The sequence below is a fragment of the Canis lupus genome, chromosome 3, assembly GCF_048164855.1.
Source record: "Canis lupus baileyi chromosome 3, mCanLup2.hap1, whole genome shotgun sequence".
Taxonomy (NCBI): Eukaryota; Metazoa; Chordata; class Mammalia; order Carnivora; family Canidae; genus Canis; species Canis lupus.
The window spans coordinates 22,736,393-22,747,980 of NC_132840.1; the positions used below are offsets into that span (position 1 = coordinate 22,736,393).

General features: G+C 51.2%; 1 long non-coding RNA gene across 2 annotated transcripts; it reads left to right on the plus strand.

The window, feature by feature from the left end:
* Positions 1-1,007: 1,007 nt before the first annotated feature.
* LOC140630016 (uncharacterized) lies at positions 1,008-11,081 on the plus strand. 2 transcript variants are annotated; one of them, XR_012027823.1, is made up of 3 exons: positions 1,008-6,396; positions 8,837-8,982; positions 10,110-11,081. It is a non-coding gene; the product is annotated as an uncharacterized lncRNA (long non-coding RNA). The 2 variants fall into 2 exon arrangements; XR_012027822.1 differs by having other exon boundaries at positions 1,008-6,385.
* Positions 11,082-11,588: the final 507 nt, after the last annotated feature.

The following is an 11,588-nucleotide window of genomic DNA, read 5'->3' on the forward strand; positions in this document are numbered from 1 at the left end:
ACTGCAGCGAGACCGCAGGCCAAACCGTGGATGTGTCATGAGAAAGGCCTGGTCTTGCACCATGCTCCCGCTCCGAGGCTTCTGGAAGCTTGGGGAGCTGGGTTCTGCTTCTGCCCCCAGCGACAGGGTAGCCGTACCCCAGGTCTGCTCTCTGGTGTGATCTCGGCCTCTCTTTTCCCCCATCTAAAGAACGGGCCTATTTGATCTTGGGCCTTTTTATCAGTCCAAAACCTCTGCAAAAAATTTCAAAAAGTTTGTGAAATGCTTGGGAAGAGATCCACGGAGCAAGAGCTGTCCGAGATGGCTTGTCCCCTAGGAGCTCAGAGGCTAAGTGATCACGCACCACAACTCATCCAGTTTTCTTGAAAGCCATTCCTAGATGGCGTTTAGCTTGGGTGGGGGGGATTTTCAGGAAGTACATTGTATGAATGATGGTTCTCAAGGTTTTTGGTCTCAGAACCCCCTTATAACCTTAAAAGTTACCAAGAGCCCCAGAGTTTGGTCTGGGTGGGTTATATCTATTAGCATCCGATGTATTAGAGTTTCAAACTGAGAAAGATCTAGAGTATTAATGTATTCAAAAATGACAATAATAAACCCATAACCTAAGTAATTCACTTAAAAAAATTTTTTTTAAGTTTTATTTATTGGGGCACCTGGGTGGCTCAGCGGTAGAGTGTCTGGCTTTGGCTCAGGGTATGATCCTGGGGTCCTGGGATAGAGTCCTGGATCAGGCTCCCTGCATGGAACCTCCTTCTCCCTCTGCCTATGTCTCTGCCTCTCTGTATGTGTGTCTCATGAATAAATAAATAAAATCCTTTAAAAAGTTTTATTTATTTAAGTAGTCTTTACACCCAGTGTGGGACTTGAACTCATGACCCCAAGATCAAGAGTCACATGCTCTTCTGAATGAACCAGACAGGCGCCCATAAATACTCCATTTGTAAAGGAAAAATAATAGTATGTTCCAAAAGAAGAAAATCAGTAAGAAGAGAGGCATTATTTTACACTTTAGCAAATCTCTTTAATGGCTTGTATAATAGAAGACGGGCTCAGCTCTTATGTCTGCTTCTGACGTCCATCTCTCGCCATATTTTGACTGAAGTGTAGGAAGAAGGTCAGCTCTCCTCAGATGCATATGGAGTTAGAGAACAGAGGAGCACCTGGATAAGTGTTTCCAGATCATTGTAGCTTTGCCTCTTTGATACTATCCCAAAATTCAACCAGTGGCAGTGTCTCGAAGCTTAGCTACGATACTGAATCCAAAATCATACGGAACAACCGTGCATTCTCTGCGACGATAGAGTCCTTTGGTGTGTCTGGCACCCTGAGTGCACTGCTTATCCATAGATAATTTCATAACATCACCTGCTGGTTACTTAGAAAATTCGGATGTTCCAAATGTGGATGCCTTTGCTGATACGGTATTTTAAACATCACGTCGATTAACATCACCACCAATATCACAAGAAAAGTCTTTAAGAATTAGGAAGCTGTCAACCTTGCAGTGGTGAATACACAGTTTCCAAAACTCTAATTTTTACCTGAAAGTTCACATGTCGTCGTTGGCAGCAAAGTGTCAGGTTGTTTTCCTTGAAGTTACGGCAGGCTCACTTTGTTCATTTCAGGAAGATGCTTGCTGGTCATGCAAGTCTGAATAACGACCGTCTGTTGTGGTATTCCACGAAAAAAGAAAAGGCTTATTCAGCTCATAACTTAGACAACTGCACCTGTGCTTTTCCTTGAGTCTCCATTGTGCTTTAGTCTCAGGACCGCATACGTCGGTGGACCGCACTTTGAGAAACACTACCTAGAACATAACTCATTTGGGTGCTTATTTTAAATACACCCGACTTTCCAATTTACAGACGGGTAGTATGCATTGCATTGACTGGGTATGGTGCCAAGCACATGAGATTCAGTTGATGCCACTAGATCTGGGGAGTACCTACTATGTGTCCTAGGCACTTGGGAAACAGGTCAACAAACAGTCTGAGACAGAAAATGAGGCTTACGGTTCTCCCTCTCAGCGACTGGGGTCCACAGGAGGGGAATTTGCAGAATGACAGAGCCGGCACTTCCGGAGCTCCCTCTGTGGGCCACGTACTGTGCGCTGGCACCTTCATTTACTTCTTAATACCCACCGCCCTGCTTCCCTCCCTCCATCTGCACGCCTGCCCACTTAGCTGTGCGTATTGAGCACCTGCTGTGTGCTGGCATGGGCTGGCATCCGCTTGGGGGCTTCCTGTCTGGCATCTGTCCCTCTCAGGGTTTGGGCGAGTTGTGGCTAGACACACACGAGGAAGTCAGGGGATGTCATGAGAGCTGTGGAAGGGAGGTTCCTGAGCGCAGAGGCGGCTGCTCCGCAGACGCCCAGGCTCAGGTGGAGAAGTGCAGACGAGAAGGTGTGGCCAGGTGAAGAAGGTTCTGGGCAGAGGCAGGAAGCAGCCTGGTGTGGTTGAGGAGCAAGGGTGGAGGAGGCTGGACAGGCCATAGGGGAGAGCCCACTCGCACTTCGTGGGCAGTGGTGCACGTCTCACTTCTCATTAAGAAGGATCGAGAACCATCTGGTTCTGCGCAGGAACCTGGGAGGACTGTAGAGACCCTCGCTGCTTTGCTGGGTGGAGAACAGGCGGCAGCAGGGGAGCAGCTGGGCAGGAGATTGGCTGAAGGCTGGGGGGTGGCTCGAGGGCAGGTGTCGAATCCGAGGGCGAGGGGGTGGTGAGGGCTAGGGTGCTGGCAGCCAGAGAAGAGATCCCATGGGCCCTCCAGAGAGCCACAGTGCTTCGTCTGATCTCCCACCATCAGAGGGAGGCTTTGTATGGCCACTTTATGAAAACAGCCAGTTCCTGTTCAGAGTGTGGATGATTTGCCCAAGGGCCCCCAGGTCACACCAGGAGAGCCTGAGCCAGCTCTCACCCACTGGCCTTCATGGGGCCCTGTTGGGTGATGTCCACACTGTGGGCAAGTATCAACTCACACCATCCCCCAGGAGCCCTACAAGGTGGAAGCTGTAACCATCACCCCATGTTACAGGTGAAAGACCCCATGTTACAGGTGAGAAACCCAGAGGCAACGTCACTCTCCCGGGACACCCACGCTGGCTTCATGCTCAGGCCCATGCCCCCAGCTCTGCACACACTGCCTCACTGCTGCCAGCCCTGAGAAGCCGAAGCCACCTCGTCGGTTTGACGGGGCCCGCTGAGCTGCCAGGCTGGTTTTGGTGTGAACATCAGGATGCCTCCCCGGCGGAGGATTTATTCACTGGCTCTTCATCAACTCTAGGAGACAACAAAACTGACTCTGAGTCTCACCGAACTGCCTTAAAAAGCAATATCCTTTCTCCTGAATTCAGAGACTCATCCTGTGTGTCAGGAGAGGGGGGAGGGTGGTGCAAGGGTAAGCTTGGGGTGGGGAGGATCCACGAGTCCCCCGAAGATCCACGAGTCCCCCGAAGGCTGTGTGCCAAAGGTGGTGTCTGTGTGCATTTGTGTTTTGGGGGGGAGGGGGCCCCAGAAGAAGGCTGTGCCCTCATGGTGATTCAGACACCCGTGGCCTAAATGGTGTCCTAGAGCTGTCAACCTCCACTGGTTGATGTCGGGCAGAGGGAAGTGTTCAAGCATCTTCTTGGAGAAGGTCGGTCAGAAAACCCTGCCGTGGAGGAACAGAAGCAGCCTTGGATAGGGAATGTGTTCCCAACTAGCCAGATGAAGGTCCAGCCGCCCCGGGTGAGTCAGCTTTCATCCTGGGCTTCATCTGGTGCCCCGTCTCAAAGCCGCACGGTGGTGGCTGTTCAGCAATCTTCATCGATGGAATGATTGGGCCCGTGTTGTTCTTATTTTCCAGCCGAGTGCTCACCCCTTGGGGTTCGGTCTGTGCCTGTGGTCTTTGAGGCAGAGGTGGACCTGGCATTTGGGCTGTTTTTCTCATCTTCTCTGTGGATGCTGGTTAGCCCTGAACCCACCCTGTCTACACACTTAATGTGGTGTCTCCTCGCTGCAACCTGCGGAAGACATAATCCAGAAATCCTGCCGTTGTCTGGTCCACAGAAAGGAAGACGGTCTTTCTCAGGCGGACAGTCTCAGAGTGCGTCGCACTGTTCAGACAGGCAGGCTCCACGGGCGTGATGCCCGGAGGAAGGGTCAGCTCCTTACTTGACTTCCTGAAGAGCTTGCTTGGAAGTGTGATTTTATTAATTCGTTTGCACAGCTCTATTGAGCTCTGCCATGGTCTCGGCACTGTGAGTTAATCCAGAGAAGTCTCAGACCCTTGTCCTTGAGCACTCGTGAATCTACTGTGAATTTATTTAATCAACGTTTCTTTGCTGTCAGGGTTTCCACAGATTAAAAAAAGAAAGCCAGAGAGCTGATTCATTATCCTGAATATTTCACCCCGAACCTGCTTTCTATCAAATCATCTGTGTGTCCTAATCTACAAAAGTATGTATGTTAATGCTTTTCTTTTTCAGAGGGTGTTTGTGAACTTTCAAGGGAAAAAAAAAAAAGAACTTGGAAAAATGAATAGCCATTTCAGGAATTTCCAGAGTAAATGAGGCTTTGAGCAGAGCTTATGATCACTGTGCATAATTCATTAAAAACAAATCACTCTGCAAAACTGGGGAAACCAACATTCTCAGACTGTGTCTGTGCCATGTGGCGGCCATTCAATCCACACTGCTGCTAATGAAGCTCTTTATATAAATTTGAGAGTAAACAGATTCGGACAACTTTATTTGCTGGGAAAGCAGCAGTGAGAATCCTTGCCCAAATCACACAGGCCCTTAAAATGTGGTCTGGACAAAATTGGCCTTCTAAAGACGTGTGTGTGCACGTGCGCATGTGTGCGTGAGCTTGTGTGCATCGTGTAGAATTATTTTGCTTTATTACAGGGCTTTGGGAACACAAGCCCAGTGTTTTCAATAACTAATCTATTTCCAATAGGGGGCAAGTTAAGGAAACAAGAGCAGCCCCCATACCGAGTGCTCTGCAGGCAGATGACAGCTCGGCGAGCACCTTTCGATGCCTCGTGTGCCATCATCTCTGCACACCTGCCAGGTCCGCAACCGACACTGAGAGAGGCGCACGCACTCCCCATGTGTCCCATGTCCCGTAAGTAGCAGAATGAGGACTTTGAGTCCAAAGCATGTGCTCTTAATCCCTGCACTTCATTCATAGGTCTGGAAGATTCTCAACACTGAGAATATATCCCTGTTCTACCCACTTGAATGTAAGCATCTCCGGTGAGTGAGGGAGGAGGAACTTGACACATGTGTTCTGGGATAGTTTGCCTTTTGTTAGGTAGGCACGATATTTTAAAACATCTTGCTGTTTCCTATTCTTTTTCTGCTTGTTGGTTTTGTTGAAAAGTTACCTGATAGGAGACAATCGATTGAAGTTTAGAATTCTGGTTCAAAGTATTCCGGTTACCATGGTTCCGGGTGGTCAATGCTGTCTACACCGCGGCTCCCGTCTGCCGCTGGACAGGATGCTGACTCCTGACTCCTCGACTGGCGTGGAAATGCTGCCTAGGCCTAGATGTTAAAATAAGCTACCGCAAGCTCTGTAAGAAGCAATAGCAATGACCGAATTTTACCCCAGAGCACAGCCCGCAGCTGATCCGTCAGGAATTCATGGGGTGATCCCAAGGTGGAGCAGAGGACCGGTGTCCATGGATGGCCACAGGGCAGCTCAGCCCAGCTCCTGGGAAAGTTCTCCCAGAGAGTGCTGCCGCCTGGGGTCTTGTTATTCCTTTGTTGACTTAGGTGTTTCCTCTGGAGTTTGAGGGTGGTCGCTTCGGGGGCAGCCCCTCATTGTGTTCACTATGGAAGGTGGCCCCAGGCACTCCGGCGTCTTCTCTGAAGGGGTGTCCACGCGAGGCCCGTGGACAAGCTGTTGGTCCGGCAGAGCCACGTCGGCTCACTGTTTCCCCCTGTGGTCTGGATTCCTGTAGGAACCTTTGACTCTTCTCATGCTTTTCCACCTTATTTACTTGGGGAAGAAGTACAGAACACATGAATATTCTGAACTGTTTCCAGAATGATTACACTCGCTGGCGGGCGATCCTTTCACGTTTCTACCACATGGAACGCCATCTGGTCACCGCCTCCCCCCCCCACCGCCGCCCACTGTGGCCTTTTTGGGGGCGATCAGGAGGGGAGCACAGAGACCGTGCACATTTCAACACAGCAAATTTGATTCCAACAAGGGAAGGGCCAAGGGCCTCCGGACCTTCTACGATTGCCTCTTTATTTTTCTGGACCATGCTGAAGTCGGCCTGGCCACATTTCTGTTCTCTGGTGCTGTGGGCTGGTTGGCGCTGGCCCTGGTCAGAAGGAGAACAGAAAAATCCTCGGGGAAAGTACAGGATGTGACAGAAAACGGAGCTGGTGAATCAGGGGTGGGCTGGTCTCCATTGTGTCAAAAGTGCAAGAGTTCTTGAAGGTTGTGGGCAGGAAATGGCGTTGCTGAGTCAGTGGAGAGGGCCTGGCTCCGTGAGTCAGGACCCACGGACAGACACACCTTGGGGCTTGGATGTAGACGCAACCCCAGACAAGGTTACAGCCGGGTTAATAAGAAAGGGGACCTGTAAACCTGTGGAGTCTTATGAAGGAATATGTCCCGAACTTTAGGCTTTTCAGAGAAAATAAGATCTTGAGATGCAGTTTCGGGTGGGTACCCTGGGAGCAGACGCTGGGATGAGATTAGCGTGAAGGGATGTATTGGGGAAGTTCTCAGGGAGGACAGGGGAGGAGGGAGGCGGAAGTGTGAGAAAGGAGGGGAGCCAGGCGAGGGTGAGGCCCACGCACAGCCTTAGCTGCCAGCGTTGGTGGCCCGGCAGCCAGGGGGTGCACAGCGGGCAGGGGGCCGGAGGGCACTGTGTTGTGCCAGAGCCAGCTCGCCAGGGATCGAAACCGCAGGCGCTGTGCTTCCCAACTCCATGCTGAGTGACGGCCATGGGCTTAGCTTGAAATCAAACATGTGGGAATATTTACACCATGGAAATTGGCAATTGCTACAATTCGGGCCTTTTCTCTTTTTTTGAGAGTCTGTTGTTGCGTGCCTCCCAGCCTGGGTGGACCTGACACTGTCCGGTACAGGCGCACACAGCAGATACTTCTGAGTGTTTCCCACATGTCAGGCACTGTTCTGGGCATTTTCTTTTTTTTTTTTTCTCTAGTTTTATTTTTAAGATTTAAAAAAAATTTTTTTAAATTTTTTATTTATTTATGATAGTCACACACAGAGAGAGAGAGAGAGAGAGGCAGAGACACAGGCAGAGGGAGAAGCAGGCTCCATGCACCGGGAGCCCGACGTGGGATTCGATCCCGGGTCTCCAGGATCGTGCTCTGGGCCAAAGGCAGGCACTAAACCGCTGCGCCACCCAGGGTTCCCTTTTTTTAAGATTTTATTTATTAATTCATGAAAGACAGAGGGAGGGGGAGCGGGGCAGAGACACAGGCACAGGGAGAAGCAGGCTCCATGCAGGGAGCCTGGCGGACTTGATCCTGGGTCTCCAGGATCATGCCCTGGACTGAAGGCAGCGCTAAACCACTGAGCCACCCGGGCTGCCCATGTTCTGGGCATTTTCACACTTTAGCTCATTTTATTCCCACAGGGACCCCTAGAAAGAGGACTATATTTCATCCCCATTCACAAACAAGGCACAGACAGGTCCGGGCTTTTATAAAAATAAGTCAGGTGGCAGAGCCGCAGCCGAAGCATCCTGGTCTGAGTTTATGGCCTTACACGTGCAATGTTCAACAGCGCAAAACATGCAAGTTTGTACCACATACCAAACGCTCTCTTTGACAGAGTACACAATGACATGGCATTCTTTCTAACTCTACACATAATTGCAAATGATGATATTTGGAAATTACCAGAATGCCCACATGTAGGAGATCTGTTGGAATGACCTATGGTACCTTCACGTGGTGAAGCACTGCGCAGCTGTAAAAAGGAATAAGAAAGTCGGATATGAACTTATGTGTGGCAATATCCAGGGTAGAGCATTAAGGGGGGGAGTCACCGAAGTGCAAAACGGAATGTACAACACACTATATTTTGCACCTAATATATATTTATTATGCATGCGTATATTTCTTATACACATATATAGATGCATGCATGTGCATGTGTGTGTATACATACATTATTATATATATAATATTTCTTCCCCCTCCCAAAATACAGGAAGGACAGACCAGAAATAACTAAGGAGGTTGATTCCCTCCAGGGTGTGGGAGTGAGAGAATGGATAGGGATGGAGTGAACCATCCAAGTGTACATTTTTGAAATTGTTTTGATTTTTGGAACTAAGTTAATGTTCATATTTTACTGTTTAAAAGATTAAATCCATAGGATGGGGGGCATGTCTGCGAGGGAGTATGTACGTCTGCTGGTGTGGGCACCTCTTTGGCACGTGTGGTCTTCACACGTTGCTTACAGATGTGCCTGAGGTCTGGATCCCTCTGGAGGAAGCCCCAGCCCAGAGCCTGGGACGCGCTCCCTGGTGGATGGCAGCATGAATGCCACAGGGTCGGCAGTGAGCTGCTGGGATTGCTGTGTGCCAAGAAAAAGTTCTCACTGCTCAGATTCGGGGGTGCTTGGAAACGACAGGAAACCATTCCAACCTGACGGCATTGAGAGAAGACTCCCCAGGTGGCAGCAGACAGCTCTTAGAGGAAGGGGACCCCCAGTGGCCGCACTCCTCTAGTGAACTGCCTTGTTGTGACCCCCAAAGCAGGGGTCAGGGGGCTGTGATGATGGGTTTTAGGTAGAGACGTGTTGTTCAGCTTTTGTTCCAATCCGGGTTTATTGTCCCCATCTTGTGCCAGACCCTCCCTCGTGGGGCCGAGGACGAGCTACAGACGGAGCCAAGCAAACCAGCAGATAAGAGAATGTGAAACCAGACTGAGCTGCGCTCCCGCTCTCAGCCGCCCCGCCAGGCTGTGGATTTCATGAGAACAGGCTCTCTCTTGAGGTTTGTGCTAATTCCTTTTCCCAACTGTGCTGGGAATACCATCAAACAGCTGTGCTGGTGTGGTCCAGGGTGTCTGCATCTATCCTGACAGCCACCGGAAACCATGCACGTCCATGGACACAGGGTGGACGTTTTGGGAATCTGCAGCCTTGTGGAATCTGAGCTCCGTAGTTAGGGAGGGGTTGCGTTGCTCGGTTTTCTGGCTCATTCTTGGGACTGGTTCTGATCTCGCATTCCTGCGTCATACGGGTAAGAGTCACCTTCTCGTCTAATGTAGAGGAAGAGGGTCATTTAGTGCAGACAAGAGCCCTGTGTTCCTGTCCCGATTTCCTTCATGTCCAAGCTGTGTGACCTTGGATAGATCACTTTCCTTCTCTGAACTCTGGATGATAAAATGAAAATACTGATGCCCACCTGGACAATAATGAATTGCACAACCCCACTGTGCAGAGGAGGCACCAGAGGCCGAGCCTCCACCCACGGTTGCACAGCAGGTAGGCAGAGGAGCCAGGTGCGCCTGCACCCCCATGCCCACTGGCCTTCTCACCCCATCAGGGTGGCTGGAGCTCTCCTTGCTCACCCTTACATTGTTTAGAGTCTGTAAACCCGCTAATCCCCGACCACGTGTCGTTCCCAGACAGTTAACGGGTCTTGCTTCAGAGCTCAAGCCAGAAGGCTGGCTCCCCCCTCCGTTCATGTAGTGTCCAAATTTCTAATTTACTGGGGGAAGCCCAGCGCATCCCCTCCAGCCTTGATAACTAGAGCCGGCGGAAAGGCGAAAGGGTCTTGGAATGTATTTTCAGATGGAAGGAGAAGGGACATCAGTCTCCCTGGGGAGATCTCAGGAGAGCTGGTTCCTGCTCACCACTCCAGCACCTGGGAGGCAGTTAACCTTCACTGGATAAACCTGGAATTCTAAACCCAGCACAGAGCTGGGACAGCTGGGGAGGTGTGGGCAGAGGCAGGGAGAGGCACCCCACGGTTGAGCCTAAGGTGCTGATGGGGAAACGATGGGGCCTCTTTAAGCAAACAGCTTATCTTTGGGTCTTAACTTAAATCCCTGCTGAATGTTCAGGACAGAAATCAGGTTCACCCACCAGAAGTCTGATTTATTATTATCATGGCAGATACTGGAAACTCCCACCGAGCGGCTGTGTCCATGCTCTGCGGCGTGTCGGCATCAATCCCACGACTGTTGGCCACGTTAGGAGGTGGTGGTCCATGGCAACAGCACCAGACTCCGTCAGCCTCGGCCTCCCAGGCACTCGATCATCCCATCCAGAGCCTTCTGAAAGGAGAGCTTCCATCAGGGGCCCCTGGCGTGAATGGGGACCATCTCCAGCCAGTCAGAGCTGCATGGGGCATCGGCACCCAGAAAGCACCCCATGAACGTCACCTCTGGCTCTGTCCTCCTGTTCCCAATGCCGGGTCCTTCTGGACACCTTACAGCTACCAAAGTTGTTTTGCTCTGGCGGGTGACACAAAGAGGGAGGACTGCTGTTATTTCTGGGAGCAGAGGTCCATCAGCCCTGGAATGTAGAAATATCCCATTTTATTTCTGTGTCGCAGATGTGGTGCTGGACACCCCACGGGTGTGTGTGGGGGTTGCTAGCTGTTTCAGGGGCACTTCCTAGCCGGTGCACCCGCGGGGGGCCAGCGCGGCCCCTGTCCTCCTCCAGGCTCCACCGTGAGGCTCTCTCCACCACCATCTTTGAAACCACCCGTCCTTTTCAGGAAAAAGGAAAAAAAAAATCAAACCAGCAAAATGCAGTAGTCTGACATTCCAAGAAACCCCAGAAGGAGGAATGCAGAAAGTCAAATGTGCTGGGCCCCTTCCAGGGGCCACTCCGGGGAGGCGGGGGATCGCAGGGCTAGCGGCCGGCCCCCCAACACTGACATTTTCCTACAATGTTCTTAGGTCCGGTTTGTGTTGCTTTCTGTCTCCACAACAATTACCAAGATTTATTTTTTATTGCTCTGGTTAACTGTGCCAGGACCACACTTCCTTTTTCTTCTTAAAGGAACAGCCGTATGCACAGTGGGGCCTAGGAAGTGAGCATTCTCGATCGCAAACATGAGCATAAACAAGGCTGCACATCTCCTCTGGCTTCTGGTTCTTCTCTGCCCGGCAGATGGGCTCACCCGGAGACGTGGCCGCGGTCCCCAGGCGAGGCGGCGTTGTTAAACTTGTCCTCCCCGCGGGGTTCCCCAGGGCACCCACTGGGAGCTGGGAAGGCACTCAGTTCCTGACATCAGGGGCCCGCATTTCTTGTGTGCCAATGAGGATGACATCAAGGGTGCATCTTTCTCAGAGTTGATGTGGTTTTGCAAGACGAGGGTTCAGAGATGAAGAGTCCCTGTGTGGTGTCCAGGTGGTCTTTCCTGGGAAGACCTTTGCCATGAAGGCAAAGGGCCCTGGGGTTGCCACGTGGAGATGTGGGGCTATTCCAGCCAGGTGACACCAGCGTCATGACCAGGGTGTCATTCCTGTGCCTCCAGGTTCAGGTCATGTGGCCTGAAGATTCCCCTTCCTCTCTGAGCCCCAGTTACATCGCTGCAAAGCATCTGCCTCCCTGGGCTGCCCTGAGGATCCCCCGGGACCAGGG